This window comes from Odocoileus virginianus, chromosome 5 (genome assembly GCF_023699985.2).
Source record: "Odocoileus virginianus isolate 20LAN1187 ecotype Illinois chromosome 5, Ovbor_1.2, whole genome shotgun sequence".
Lineage (NCBI taxonomy): Eukaryota > Metazoa > Chordata > Mammalia > Artiodactyla > Cervidae > Odocoileus > Odocoileus virginianus.
The window spans coordinates 84,164,162-84,178,807 of record NC_069678.1 but is presented as its reverse complement, the minus strand read 5'-3'; the positions used below and the strand labels follow the sequence as shown (position 1 = coordinate 84,178,807).

At 40.2% G+C, this 14,646-nt stretch overlaps 1 pseudogene; it reads right to left on the bottom strand.

Moving 5' to 3' along the window:
* Window positions 1-10,978: 10,978 nt before the first annotated feature.
* LOC110151383 (small ribosomal subunit protein eS10-like) overlaps window positions 10,979-14,646 on the bottom strand; it is a 41,160-nt pseudogene continuing 37,492 nt past the window's right edge.

Genomic DNA, 14,646 nt, shown 5'->3' with positions numbered 1-14,646 from the left:
CATATAAGCTCCCTCTCTGCCCCGTTTTTCCCAATGTGTTTGTTGAAGAAACTACATTATTTTTCCTATAGTGTCTCCTACAATTTGAATCTTGCTGATTGCTTCCCTGTGGTGGTTTTTAACATGGACTCTGCCCTCTGTGTTCTTCCCAGCTGGCTCAGTGGGAAAGAATCCACCTGCCAAGGCAGGAGACACAGGAGATGCAGGTTCGATCCCTGGGTCAGGAAGATCCCCTAGAGATGGAAATGGCAACCCACCCCAGGATTCTTTTTTTTTTTTTCACCCCAGTCTTCTTGCCTGGAAAATCCCATGTACAGAGGAGCCTGGTGGGCTACATTCCATGGGATTGCAGAAAGTCAGTCACAGCTGAACGTGCACACACCCCTGCCCTCTATGTTTTCTGGAAATCAGTAATTAGGTCAAGAGTCTGAATTACATTCATGTGTGATGTTTTGTTTTGTTTTCGACATAACTATTAATAGTTCAGTGGTTGCATGTTCTTCCATCAGGAGGCACATAATATCTGGTTATCTCTTCCCTCCTGTTTTCTAATTAAATACTTTAAATTCTTTTCTCCCAGGATGTTACAACCAGCATAACTTGGGTTGACAGTTAAGACTATAGCTGTATATTTGGACTACCATAGGACAGCTGATCTTTAAGAATCCTGAAGATTAAACTTAGTCCTATTGTTATCCTGTCATCTGTCATTATTATCTTATTACTCATCAAGTATTACTAAGTGTTCATCATAACATGGGCTGGACATGATATGACAATAATTAAGACCATTTACCGAGACCCTACTGTAAGCCAGCTACTTTATGTAGGTTATCTGTAATCATCACAACAATCTCACAGTGCAAGTTTTATTATCCTCATTTTATGGAATAAAATAAAATTTCAAGAAGATGAAATGACTTTCCTAAGGCCATGCGCTTTGCAAATGGCAGAAGCAGAGGTGGTATGTAAACCCACATATGTCTGGCTCCCAAAAGTCTGTCTTTTCCACTAACCCCCAGTCTTTTGAAAACACAAGAATGATCCCTACCTTCAATAGGATTATATCTGTGTAGGAGAAAGAGTTAAATTAATAAACAATTAAGGACTCTCAGATAAGGAAGCACCGTATAAAACAAGAACAATGAAAATCTGTGCATTTTACCAGCAATGATTGTTGTAAATGAATAGGAAGGAGGGAGGATATCAATGTTGACTGAAGTTCCTGGGGGAGGTTTCGTCAAACAGTGCAGAAATTATTGCAAATATAAAAGCTTTACCAATGAGCAAAGGGTCCTTTGCACAAGCATCTTCTCCCTTGGGATCCATGTCACACTGACACAAAGATTTTGTCACCATAGCAACTGGTCATTGGACCAATGAAGTAATCAGTTGTCATGGCAACATGATCTTCATCTTACTCCCACCAGGCACCTGTTCCAAATCATCACATCCTCCAACCACCTCATACCACCTTAGTGCTCCTTTCTTCTTTCTGCTAGTCACCCTGTTATCCCTAGCCATCTATATCTAAGCTCCTAAATTTATGACTAGATGTATATATATGAGACGATTAAAGGCAGGGAAAAGGAAAATGTAGTGTAAAGCCTCACTACAGACAGGGGGAAGGCCTCTAAAATGTAAGAGTTGAATGAGCCAGAGCACTGAAGAAAGAAATCATGTGGTGCTTTTCCGCCACCACGTTTTCCTAAGTAAAATTCCCTTGGATTTTGAAACATTGCACGACCTCTGTCTATCCTGTCGCTGGTTCCTTTTCCTCCTCCCATCTCCTAAAGGCAAGAGTTTCTCAAGTTTCCACTCTTTGTGCACCTTCTCTAAACTGCACTGTCCAATATTGTATCCACTAGCTGTATGATGGTTTGGGCCCTTGAAATTAATTATAGATGTCCCAATTGGAGATATGTGGTGAGTGTAAAATGTTCACCAGATATTAAAGACTTTAAACCAAGAAAAAGAATATAAAATGTCTCATTAATAATGTTTATAGTAATTATATGTTGAAATGATAATTTGGATATGTGAGTACAATAAAATATAATTAAAATTTCATTTTATATGATTTTTTATATGTTTTTAATGTGGTTACTGAACAATTTATGTTGCAAATCTGACTCACATTTGTGGCTTATGTTTTATTTCTACTGGGTACCACTGCCTTAAGCTTTCTCCTGAAAGCCATCACAGCCATGCTCTAGCTGTCAAGTATCTCCTTGATGAAATGATTCTAGAAGCTCAGATCCCAACCTCTTTTCTCAGCTCCAAACCCACAATTCCAACAGCCTTCTGGTCCCTTCACAGATAACCACCAGCTCCTCGGCTCAGCAACAACAAAGCCAGAAACTTACTCTCAAAACCTGTTCTTTCTCCTGATCAGCTTTATTAACCTTTTGTATTGCTTTCTTGTTGCTGCTGTAACAAATTACCACAAGCTTGGCAGCTTAAAACAAAATGTATGATCTTCTAGTTCTGCAGGTCAGAAGTCTGAAATGGGTTGCACTGGGCTAAAATCACAGTGTCTCGGGGCTGTAGTCCTCTAGAGCCTCCAGGAGAGAATCCATTTCCTTTCCTTTTCCAGATTCTAGTGGCTGCCAGCATGCTTTGGCTCACGATGACTGGTCAAGTCTTCCTCATGCTGCATCACACTGGCGCTGATTCTTCCACTTCCTCTTTCACTTTAAAGAACCCTTTTGATTACACGGGGCCCATCCGGATAATTCAGGCTAACTTTCCAATCTTGAAATCAGCTGATTAATAATTTTTTCCATCTCCTGTCTTCATTCTCCGTTGTCATGTAAGATAACACAGTGGCAGTTTCCAGGGACTAGGGAGTGGACATCTCATCTCAAAGGCCCGGACAGAGAGGGAGAATCTGTGTGTGAGGCCAATAGGAAAAGAAATGGTCATCAGAGCAGATCAGAGGGTAGCTCTGCTTTCAAGGCAACTGCTGACAGGGAGCAGTTAAAGGGGCCAGTTGGTGTGGATATCAAAGGTCCAACTCCTTTCATAGCTCATAGCAGAATCCACCTCTTCTTAGACTCCTTTCCTGATCACTGTTTCCTCCCCGTTTACCTTACTAACTCCCATGATAGCTATTGTACTTCCTTAGACATCTGTCTTACTCTTTCTATCTCTTCATGATGTATATAAGCACTTAGTCTTAACCTTTCTACTAGACTGGGAAACATTTCGTGAACAGGAACGATCCGCTTCACTTTTGTGTGTAACCATGATGCCTACCATGGTACTTAATGTATAGTGATTTCTCATTAACTATTTCTTGAATGTGGTTGGATGGAGACAACTCATGTTGACTTACAGGGCACGAGCTTTGTCACCATGGCCACTGATTTCCTTGAACAGTGAACACTTTGTTAATTGATTTCTACTTAACTGATACTCCCCATTCTGTCTTCTTTTTTTTTTTTTTTTTTTGCTGTGTTCAGTCTTTGTTACTACGTGGGCTTTTCTCTAGTTGCAGCTAGTGGGGGCTACTCTCTAGCTGTAGTGTGGTGGCTTCTCTTGTTGCATAGCATGGGCTCTAAGGCACACAGGCTTCAGCAGTTGTGGCTCCCAGGCTCGAGAGCACAGGCTCAGCAGTCGTGGTGTATGGGTTTAGTTGCTCTAAGGCACGTGGAATCACCTTGGATCTGGGATCGAACCCATGTCTCCTGCACTGGCAGGCAGACTCTCCACCACTGAGCCACCAAGAAAGCCCCCCATTCTGTCTTAGAAGAACAATCAGTGTCACACTGCTAGGTAAGGGGCTCTTGTATACTTTTCTGCTCATCCAGGGTAGATGGTATTTTCATAACTTATTGATGCAAAGTGCATTTGATATTCAGTTCAGTTCAGTTCAGTCACTCAGTTGTGTCCGATTCTTTGTGACCCCCATGAATCGCAGAACGCCAAGCCTCCCTGTCCATCACAAACTCCCAGAGTTTACTCAAACTCATGCCCATTGAGTCGGTGATGCCATCCAACCATCTCATCCTCTATCATCCCCTTCTCCTCCTGCCCCCAATCCCTCCAAGCATCGGGGTCTTTTCCAACGAGTCAACTCTTCGCATGAGGTGGCCAAAGTATTGGAGTTTCAGCTTCAGCATCAGTCCTTCCAATGAACTCCCAGGACTGATCTCCTTCAGGATGGACTGGTTGGATCTCCTTGCAGTCCAAGGGACTCTCAAGAGTCTCCTCCAATACCACAGTTCAAAAGCATCAACTTTTTGGCACTCAGCTTTCTTCACAGTCCAACTCTCACAACCATACATGACCACTGGAAAAACCATAGCCTTGACCAGATGGACCTTTGTTGGCAAAAGTAATGTCTCTGCTTTTTAATATGCTGTCTAGGTTGGTCATAACTTTCCTTCCAAGGAGTAAGCGTCTTTTAATTTCATGGCTGCAGTCACCATCTGCAGTGATTTTAGAGTTACATAATTTAAATTAAAACTATGTAAAACAATGTAATATGAATATGAAAAAAACTGTTTCTACAAAGACTAAGTTGATTATCCTGGAAATAATAGGAAGTGGAGCATCCTAAAATCTACAGAGCATTTAAACAGAGTAAAGGAGAAAAATTTGTCATTCCAATAAATTTGAGTACATCAACAAAATTTAACACCCATTCATGATTTTTACAAGTCTTTAAAACTGGGATATGAAGGCCACTGTCTTTATTTACAGATAATATGATTGATAATGTGCAAATTCCAAAAATCATACACAGAATAGAATCTATTAAAACTAATAAGTTTAAAGTTTGAAAAAAAAACTAATAAGGAAGTTTAGCAAATTTGCCATATTCAAGATCAGTATGAAAAAATTGTATCAGTAAATAATCAGAAATTGTAGGAAGAAGATCCCATTCACAACAGTGACAACAATAACAAGATTTCTAGGAGTTAATCTGTAAGTTTATAAGATCATAATGAAGAAAATTATAAAAACTGAAGAAAACACAAACACACACCTGAATAAATAAAGAGATCTATCAGGTTCATGAATTGGAAGATTCAGTATCATCAGCTCAGATCAGTCTAGTTCAGTTGCTCAGTCATGTTCGACTCAGACCCCATGCACTGCAGCATGCCAGGCCTCCCTCTCCATCACCAACTCCCGGAGCCTGCTCAAACTCATGTCCATTGAGTTGGTGATGCCATCCAACCATCTCATCCTCTGCCGTCCCCTTCTCCTCCCACCTTCAGTCTTTCCCAGCATCAGCGTCTTTTCAAATGAGTCAGTTCTTCGCATCAGGTGGCCAAAGAATTGGAGTTTCAGCTTCAACATCAGTCCTTCCAATGAACACCCAGGACTGATTTCCTTTAGGGTGGACTGGTTGGATCTCCTTGCAGTCCAAGAGACTCTCAAGAGTCTTCTCCAACACCACAGTACAAAAGCATGAATTCTTTGGCACTCAGCTTTCTTTATAGTCCAACTCTTACATCCATACATGACTACTGGAAAAACCATAGCCTTGACTAGACAGACCTTTGTTGGCAAAGTAATGTCTCTGCTTTTTAGTATGCTGTGTAGGTTGGTCATAACTTTTCTTCTAAGAAGTAAGCGTCTTTTAATTTCAAGGCTGAAATCACCATCTGCAGTGATTTTGGAGCCCTAAAAAATAATCAGCCACTGTTTCAACTGTTTCCCCATCTAGAAAAGGAACCAGAGATCAAATTGCCAACATCTTCTGGATCATCAAAAAAGAAAGAGAGTTCCAGAAAAATATCTAATTCTGCTTTATTAACTATGCCAAATTCTTTGACTGCATGGATCACAATGAACTGTGGAAAATTCTTAAAAAGATGGGAATACCAGACCACCTGACCTGCCTCTTGAGAAATCTGTCTGCAGGTCAGGAAACAACAGTTAGAACTGGACATGGAACAACAGACTGGTTCCAGATAGGAAAAGGAGTACGTCAAGGCTGTATATTGTCACCCTGCTTACTTAACTTATATGCAGAGTACATCATGAGAAACTCTGGCCTGGAAGAAGCACAAGCTGGAATCAAGATTGCTGGGAGAAATATCAATAACCTCAGATAAGCAGATGACACCACCTTTATGGAAGAAAGTGAAGAACTAAAGAGCCTCTTGATGAAAGTGAAAGAGGAGAGTGAAAAAGTTGGCTTAAAACTCAACATTCAGAAAATTAAGATCATGGCATCTGGTCCCATCACCTCATGGGAAATAGATGGGGAGACAGTGGAAACAGTGTCAGACTTTATTTTTTGGGGCTCCAAAATCACTGCAGATGGTGACTGCAGCCATGAAATTAAAAGACGCTTACTCCTTGGAAGGAAAGTTATTACCAACCTACACAGCATATTAAAAAGCAGAGACATTACTTTGCCAACAAAGGTCCATCTGGTCAAGGCTATGGTTTTTCCAGTGGTCATGTATGGATGTGAGAGTTGGACTGTGAAGAAAGCTGAGTGCCAAAAAATTGATGCTTTTGAACTGTGGTGTTGGAGAAGACTCTTGAGAGTCCCTTGGACTGCAAGGAGATCCAACCAGTCCATCCTGAAGGAGATCAGTCCTGGGTGTTCATTGGAAGGATTGATGCTGAAGCTGAAACTCCAATACTTTGGCCACCTCATGCGAAGAGTTGACTCGTTGGAAAAGACCCCGATGCTTGGAGGGATTGGGGGCAGGAGGAGAAGGGGACGACAGAGGATGAGATGGCTGGATGGCATCACCGACTCAATGGGCATGAGTTTGAGTAAACTCCGGGAGTTTGTGATGGACAGGGAGGCTTGGCATGCTGCGATTCATGGGGTCGCAAAGAGTCAGACACGACTGAGTGACTGAACTGAATGGTCTAGTGGTTTCCCCTACTTTCTTCAATATAAGTCTGAATTTGGCAATAAGGTGTATATGATCTGAGCCACAGTCAGTTCCCAGTCTTGTTTTTGCTGACTGTATAGAACTTCTCCATCTTTGGCTGCAAAGAATATAATCAATCTGATTTTGGTGTTGGCCATCTGGTGATGTCCATGTGTAGTCTCTCTTGTGTTGTTCGAAGAGGGTGTTTGGTTTGCTATGACCAGTGCGTTCTCTTGGCAAAACTGTTAGCCTTTGCCCTGCTTCATTCTGTACTCCAAGGGCCAAACTTGCCTGTTTTACTCCAGGTGTCTCTGATTTCCTACTTCTGCATTCCAGTCCCCTGTGATGAAAAGGACATCTGTCTTGGGTGTCAGTTCTAGAAGGTCTTGTAGAGCTTCATAGAACCGTTCAACTTCAGCTTCTTCAGCATTACTGGTCAGGGCATAGACTTGGATTACTGTGATACTGAATGGTTTGCCTTGGAAATGAACAGAGATCATTCTGTTATTTTTGAGACTGCACCCTAGTACTGCATTTCAGACTCTTTTGTTAACTATGAGGGCTACTCCATTTCTTCTGAGGAATTATTGCCCACAGTAGTAGATTTGATGGTCATCTGAATTTAATTCACCCATTCCAGTCCATTTTAGTTCACTGATCCCTAAAATGTCGACGTTAACCCTTGCCATCTCCTGTTTGACCACTTCCAATTTGCCTTGATTCATGGACCTACCATTCCAGGTTCCTATGCAATATTGCTCTTTACAGCATCAGAATTTATTTCTATCACCAGTCACACCCACAACTGGGTTTTGTTTTTGCTTTGGCTCCATCTCTCCATTCTTTCTGGAGTTATTTCTCCACTGATCTCCAGTAGCATATTGGGCACCTACAGACCTGGGGAGTTCATCTTTCAGTGCCCTAACTTTTTGCCTTTTCATACTGTTCATGGGGTTCTCAAGGCAACAATACTGAAATGGTTTGCCATTCCCTTCTCCAGCAGATCACATTTTGTCAGAACTCTCCACCATGACCTGTCCGTCTTGGGTGGCTCTACATGGCATGGCTCGTAGTTTCATTGAGTTAGACAAGGCTCTGGTCCATGTGATCAGATTGATTAGTTTTCTGTGATGTGGTTTTCAGTCTGTCTGCCCTCTGATGGAGTAGGATAAGATGCTTATGGAAGCTTTTGATGGGAGAGACTGACTGAGGGGGAAACTGGGTCCTATTCTGATGGGCGGGGCTGTGCTCAGTAAATCTTTAATCCAATTTTCTGTTGATGGGTGGGGCTGTGTTCCCTCCCTGTTATTTGACCTGAGGCCAAACTATGGTGGAGGTAATGAAGATAATGGGGACCTCCTTCAAAAGGTCCCATGCATGCACTGCTACACTCAGTGCCCCCAACCCTGCAGTGGACCAAAGCTGACCCATGTCTTTGCCAGAGATTCCTGGACCCTGTCAGGCAAGTCTGGGTCAGTCTCTTGTGGGGTCACTGCTCCTTTCTCCTGGATCCTGGTGGCATTACAGTTTAGCTATTAAATAAGTAGAAAATTGGTTGTTAAGGATCCAAATAATTGACATGGACCCACTTCCCCACTGGGAGCCCCAGTCACTACTGGTATTTCTTCATCTCCTAATACTTCCAGCTGTCTCAGTGTTACCATAGCGTGAGAGCCTGACTTTGGTGTGGCCTCCACTGCTCCCAAAAGTGTGGAAGACACAACGTCTCTGGTGTTCAGGAATCACCCTACCAGACTCATGGAGAATATGGCTCTTCCATCACTATCAGTTCAAACAAAGCATCAAGTACCACATAACAGTGCTAGAGACTGGCTTCCCCATTGGGTTGGTATAACAACCAAGAAGTGACTTAACTTCCAGTGGAGTAAACTTCAATCATGAAGAGGAAGGAGAAAAGAGGAGCCAGCAGATAAACTGTTACCCCTTCCTCCTCTCTCTGACTGACAGTTCTGAGATGTGGTGTCTCCCCAGAACTTGCTGGGACAATGTCCTGGGTGACCAAGGCTGGATTTCCTTGGGAAGCCGTGACCAGCTTGGTAACATATCAAGCTTGTATTTGCTTTCTTTTCTCCCACACCTAACTTCTCTTTTCCTTAATTATTGCAGCCCTAGGATTGCCCCTCTCAGTACCTCAGCATGTAGGTGGTACCTCAGGTTCTGTTTTTCAGAAAACTTAGGGTAAGATGACTGTATATACAGAAGAGAAAGAAAGAGAGAGAAGGGAAAGATGAAAGGTCCCTATCCCCACACCACACCGAAAACCATATCTAAGTAAAACAAGCATAAATATGAAACAATAAAGCTTCAAAACATTTTGAAGAGTATGTAAGCAGAATCTTTCAGGTAAGTATTTCCTAAACCTCAAAAGCATAAACCATGACAGAAAAGACTATTAAATGTGATTACCTCTATTTTAAAAATATTTATGCAACAAAATATGACATGAACAAAGATAAATTATGAGCTGCAATCTGAAAAAGACATTTGCAATTCATTTAATTGACAGAGATAGGGATCTAGAATTTAACAAAGCTTCTGCAGATCAGGAATAAAAGATTAATGATGGAGGAATGGGCAAAGGAGAGAAACAAGCAATTATGAGAAGAGGACATCTAGATTGCCAACAAATGTATGAAAAGATAATTCATCTCATTATAGATAAGCCAAATCCAAATAAAACCACCTGGGATACCATTCCATACTCACCTAAATGGGAAAAGCATGAGTGTTGGCTGCAGGGCAATGAGCGCACTCGCTGCTAGTGAAAGCATAAATCGTTACAACCATATTAGAAAATAATTTGACGATATGCTTGTGAAGATGTGCATGCCCTTTGACCCCAAAATTCCATTTCTTTTTAATAGATTTTTTAAAATATTTATTTATTCATTTTATTTGGTTGTGCTAGGTCTTAGTTGCATCATGTGAGATCTTTAGTTGCACCATGCAGGATCTTTTAAGTTGCAGCATGTGGAATCTAGTTTCCTGACCAGGGATGGAACCTGAGGCCCCTGCACTGGGAGTGTGGAGTCTTAGCCACTAGACACCAGGAAAGTCCCCCACATTCCATTTTTTATTATATTTGCTAGGGAAACTTTCATATATATATATATACAAGGAGATGTATGAAGGAATGATCAGTGCAGTTTATTTTATTGGGGGGGAAAAAATGGAAATAACCCAAATAGTCAACCAGAGAGAAAATAAATACGTTTTGGAATATTTGCAAAATAGAATACAAATGCAGCAGTTCATATGAGTAAACTAGAGCTACAAATAGCAACAAGGATAAATCTCAAACACATATGATGAGAGAAAAATACAGTATGATACAATTTACACATAGATTCAAAACACGTAAAACAAAGCTATATAAATATATCTATTTATTGGTACATATATGTACTAAGTATAAAAACACATAAAGGAAAGCTAAACAGTGAATTCAGGATGATTGTTACAGATGGGGAGAGTAAAATAGAAATAAAATCAATGTGGAGTGTGCAGAAGGTTCCAGTTCTATCTGTAATATTGATTCCTTTTTGAAAAATCTGAACCAAGTACAGCAAAATGGTAACATTCATACAGTTGAGTGTGGGAACAGGTGTCCTTTCTATTTTCCTTCTGTGTTTGCATCATTTCATTAAATTGTTTTTAAACTTAGTGGAATGCTTTGAAAAGATTCAATAAAGACTGTTAGTAAAAAAACAAAAGCTACCATTGAAATAAGTGTGGGCAAAACAATTGTAAGAAGTTGGGTAAATAATTCTAAGTATTTTAAAGTCCTGTACACAGATTTCTTTCCCAGGTGTGTTTAAGTTCTTGCTCCACTTTAAAGAAAGCCAAACTTAAATCATAAAAATGCATGTTGTGAATGTTGTATGTTCAAGAAAGTTAATGCAGGGATTCAATCCTCCTTCTCAACCTTGCTTTACATTATAATATTGGTGAATGAATGTACAAATACACTTGAAGTCAAAAATATTTAATGTAAACATAGATCACATTTTGTGATTTCTGACTTTAACTGAATTATTCCATTTCCAGTCCTAATTCCTGTTGGATAAGGTTCCTACTGCAAAGGAAAAAAGAGAGAGATTTCTTTTCTTTTCTTTTTTTTTTAGTTTTTTCTCTTTACAGGTTTATTCAACATAAAACAACCTCTAACAACTTTACTGAGATGGCTGACCACGTCCATGACCAAATCCGCCTCTAAACTGGAATTCAGTTGCTGACCCAGCCCCAGCCTTGGCTTTCTTGTCGGCACCAGGGGGCACAGCACTTAGTCTGTAGGTGTCTCTGTCGGCTTCCCCTCACATGAGTCTTGCAGATTGCTCTCCCTCCAGACCTTTGGGCCGTGGCCGGCCAGTCTCAGGACGGCTGCGGTGCAGGGTGGCGGACACAATCTCAGGGGGCAGGTGGAGGTAATCGCGGAGATACTGGATGCCCTCGTTGGTGAAGTACCAGTAGAAGTGTCTCCAGGCAAACTGTTCCTTCACGTAGCCTCGTGACTTGAGAGACTGCATGGTTTTCATTACATGAAGATTGGGCACATTCTTATCTGTCAGCTCCGGGTGCTTGGGCATGTGGACATCCTTCTTGGCCACCATCACCCCCTCCTTAAAAAGGAGTTCATAAATGGCAATCCGGTTCTTTTTGGGCATCAACATCATGACTGCTGCTGTGTCCGGGGCCGGCGCTGGAAAGGGAAAAAGAGAGATTTCTATTGCAGTCATTCCAGATCTATTTGTTGCTGCTGTTCAGTTGCTCAGTCATGTCCGATTCTTTGCAACCCCATGGACTGCAGAATGCCAGGCTTCCCTGTCCTTCCATGTCCCAGAGCTTGCTCAAACTCATGTCCATTGAGTTGGTGATGCCATCCAATCATCTCGTCCTCTGTTGTCCACTTCTCCTTTTGCCTTCAATCTTTCCCAAATCTATTAACACATGTTAAAGGCCTGCAGGCTATGTATCGACTAGGTGCAGATAGTTCCCCGAAGGACTGAGTGAACCAAAGAAGTGGGACGCAAACATCTTGAGCAGAGGATAAAATGGGAACTCAGCAAAACATGGGCAGGAAATGGAGCATGGATTTCTCCTACCATTTGTAGGAGGAGGGGAGGGAAAGGATGGAAAGATAGTTTATGGTAATACTTAAGAAAGTGTTTTGTCTGAATCTCAACTTTAACATACTATAGTTTCCGAATTGAGAACATTTTATTCATTGTTGTGTCAGAAAGTAGTCATCTCCAGTTTTCAAAACATTCTGATAAGTTTACACTTGTCTTTTCTAAGAATAATGAATTAAGTGGGATCAGAGTTCTCTCTCTAATCTGCTATAATCATTGGTAAATTGTCATATTTCTTTTTAAATGAATTTTTAATTTTTATTGACACAAAAAATTCATGCACCTTCTGCACACTCCACATCGATTTTATTTCTATTTCACTCTCCCCATCTGTAACAATCATCCTGAATTCATTGTTTAGCTTTCCTTTATGTGTTTTTATACTTAGTACAAAATAAAGACATTACAAATTAGGCCATGGTTGCCTTCAACCATACTGCAATCCCAGTCCTGTTTCCCGCACATAACCAAAGTTAAGACTGATAACTCTTGGAGCTAGAGTGTCCAAGTTTGAATCTGGATTTTGCAACTTATTCATGACTCTGGACAAGTTATTTAACCTCACTTCACCTTATAGAGTTGTTGAAGGCTTGAATGTGTTAAATGTTACAAAGGGCTTAGAGCAATTTCTTTACTAGAAAACCCTCAATATCATGTTAATTTAAGCAACCATTCACTATTATTTTCAGTTCAATAGTATCAGACTTTCTCTTATGGTTTAAATAAGATAAACCTGCAGGTAACATTGTTTTATGTGAGTTTGTTTTTACTAAACATCCCTGGTAGTTCAGTTGGTAAAGAATTTGCCTGCAATATGGGAGACCCAGGTTCAATCCTGGGTTGGGAAGATCCCCTAGAGAAGGGAAAGGCTACCCACTCCAGTATTCTAGCCTGGAGAATTCCATGGGCAGAGGAGCTTGGCAGGCTAAAGTCCATGAGGTTGGAAAGAGTCTGATTGACAGGACTGATTGACTTTCACTTTCATCATATCAAACACTGTTCCCTAGCTTTGTTTTGTCATTCAGTTATAAAGACTGGAGGTCATTCTCTATACATAGAAATCAACCTTTTCTTTTAAATTTTGCATAGCCAGTCTACTTCTGATAGACTTCAGATTGTTCCCAGTTTGTCCTATGAAGGCAATGCTACAGTAAACTCCTTTATACAAGCGTTAACACTTGGGTAAATGCTTTACTCTGGTAGATACCTAGAGGCGTGTGTGCGTGCTTAGTCATTCAGACGTGTCTGACACTTTGTGACCCTATGGACTGTAGCCCACCAGGCTCCTTTGTCCATGGGGATTCTCCAGGCAAGAATACTGGAGTGGGTTGCCATGCTCTCCTCCAGGGGATATTCCCAACCCAGGGATCGATCCGGGTCTCCCACATTGCAGGCAGATTCTTTACCATCTCAGCCACCAGGGAAGCCCTAGAGGACACACATTTAAAATTTCAGTCTATGCTGCCAGTTTGCCTTCCAAAGAGGCTGCACCAATTTATATTCCTACCTGCAGTCTTTTTGAAAATTACCTGTGACCTCTGTGAAAGTCTTTCATATTCTTCCTAACAGTTTTAATAATCTTTTAAATTCCTCAGTCTGATGGGTGATATTTTTATTTATTTACTTTTGGCCATGCCATGTAGCTTATGGGATTTTAGTTCCCCAACCAGCAATTGAACCCGGACCTTCGGCAGTGAGAGTGCAGTGTCCTAACCACTGGACCACCAAGAAAGTCCAAAAAATTTTTACTTTAAATTTAATTTCCCTGATTCCTAGGAGAGTTGCTCAAATGTATATTTTAGTATGTATATTGGCCACTTGTGTTTTCCCATTTGTAAATTGTTGGTATCCTATTTTCTTTACCTTTTAAAATTAATAACAGCAGTTTTTAATGCATTATTTATCTTAATTCTCAGATACTTAAAACTATTTTCTCTTGGTCTGTTATATATCTTAAGCTTTAGATATCATAAAGGTATTTATTGTTTTAAAGTTTTTATTACTGACATAGTCAAATGTATCACTTTTATACATTTTTTTTCTCTTTGAATCTTCTTCTGTAAGATTTTCCTTACTCCTAAGGCCATAAACATTTTTCTACAATTTTTTTTCCTAATAAATTCATGACTTAAAAAAAAATAACATTCTTTTTTTTTTTTTTATTTTTTGGTGGCACCTCATGGCATATGAGATCTTAATTCCCAAACCAGGACTCGAACCTGCACACCCTGCATTGGAAGTGCAGAATCTTAACCACTGGATCACCAGGGAAGTCTCTCTTAGCATTTTTTATGTTTAGGTTTTTAATTGATCAGAAATGTATATTTTTAGTGGTATTGGTAAGAATCCAACTTGAAACTCTTCTATAAAAGGATTTTCAATCATCTCCAACAACATTTTTTGGGTATCAGCTTTGTTGAGAGATAATCCACATCTTTATTGAGAGACAATTCACATTTAAAAAGTACAATTCAATGTTTTTTTAGTATATTCACAGAGTAGCACAATCATCACTATAATAATAATAATAATAATCCATAATATTTTAATTATTATATAATGTATAATATGTTCTATATTATAATATATTATATAACAATATCATAAAAATATTGTATTTTATTAAATATCATAAATTTTGGAAC